The sequence below is a fragment of the Pyrgilauda ruficollis genome, unplaced genomic scaffold (assembly GCF_017590135.1).
Source record: "Pyrgilauda ruficollis isolate IOZ18807 unplaced genomic scaffold, ASM1759013v1 scaffold355, whole genome shotgun sequence".
Taxonomy (NCBI): Eukaryota; Metazoa; Chordata; class Aves; order Passeriformes; family Passeridae; genus Pyrgilauda; species Pyrgilauda ruficollis.
This window is the reverse complement of record NW_024524990.1, coordinates 30,330-31,631: the sequence shown is the minus strand read 5'-3', so window position 1 is coordinate 31,631 and position 1,302 is coordinate 30,330.

Here is a 1,302-nt window from a genome sequence, read left to right as displayed (position 1 = left end):
GGAGAGCTGGGATTTGGGAAAGGGCTGGAGGGCCAGGAGCCAGGGAATGGCTTCCAGTGGGAAAGGGGAGCTTGGGATGGTGGGATCTTGGGAAGGAATTCCCGGCTGGGCTGGAATTCCCAGAGAATCCCTGGCAGTGTCCAAGGAAAGGTGGGATGGGATGGGATGGGATAATGGGACGGGATTGGGATGGGATAATGGGACGGGACGGGATGGGATAATGGGACGGGATGGGATGGGATGGGATGGGATGGGATGGGATGGGATGGGATGGGATGGGATGGGGACACATCTCTGCAGCAGGGTTGGGATTTGGAGTTTGGGATTTCTGTTTTGGGATTTGGGCTTTGGGAGCTGTTCCCAGAGTTGGGTTTTGGAGGTTGGGTTTTGGGAGCAGTTCCCAGGGTTGGGTTTTGAGGTTTTGGGAGCTGTTCCCATTGTTGGGATTTGGGATGTGGGGTTTGGGGTTTTGGAGCTGTTCCTAGGGCTGGGATCCGAGCTTTGGGAGCTGTTCCCAGAGTTGGGGTTTGGGGTTTCGGAGCAGTTCCCAGAGTTGGAATTGGGATCTGACCTCTGGGAGCCGTTCCCAGAGTTGGCAATTGGTGTTTGGGGTTTGGGAGCTGTTCCCAGAGCTGGAACTGGGATTTGGTCTCTGGGAGCCGTTCCCAGAATTAGGAATTGAGATCTGGCCTTTGGGACCTGTTCCCAGAGTTGGGATCTGCCCTTTGGGACCTGTTCCCAGAGTTGGGATCTGCCCTTTGGGACCTGTTCCCAGAGTTGGGAATTGGGATCTGGCCTTTGGGACCTGTTCCCAGAGTTGGGAATTGGCCTTTGGGACCTGTTCCCAGAGTTGGGAATTGGGATCTGGCCTTTGGGACCTATTCCCAGAGTTGGGATCTGGCCTTTGGGACCTGTTCCCAGAGTTGGGAATTGGGATCTGGCCTTTGGCCCAGAGTTGGGATCTGCCCTTTGGGACCTGTTCCCAGAGTTGGGATCTGGCCTTTGGGACCTGTTCCCAGAGCTGGGAATTGGGATCTGCCCTTTGGGACCTGTTCCCAGAGTTGGGATCTGGCCTTTGGGACCTGTTCCCAGAGTTGGGATCTGGCCTTTGGGACCTGTTCCCAGAGTTGGGATCTGGCCTTTGGGACCTGTTCCCAGAGTTGGGATCTGGCCTTTGGGACCTATTCCCAGAGTTGGGATCTGCCCTTTGGGACCTGTTCCCAGAGTTGGGATCTGCCCTTTGGGACCTGTTCCCAGAGTTGGGATCTGCCCTTTGGGACCTGTTCCCAGAGTTGGGATCTG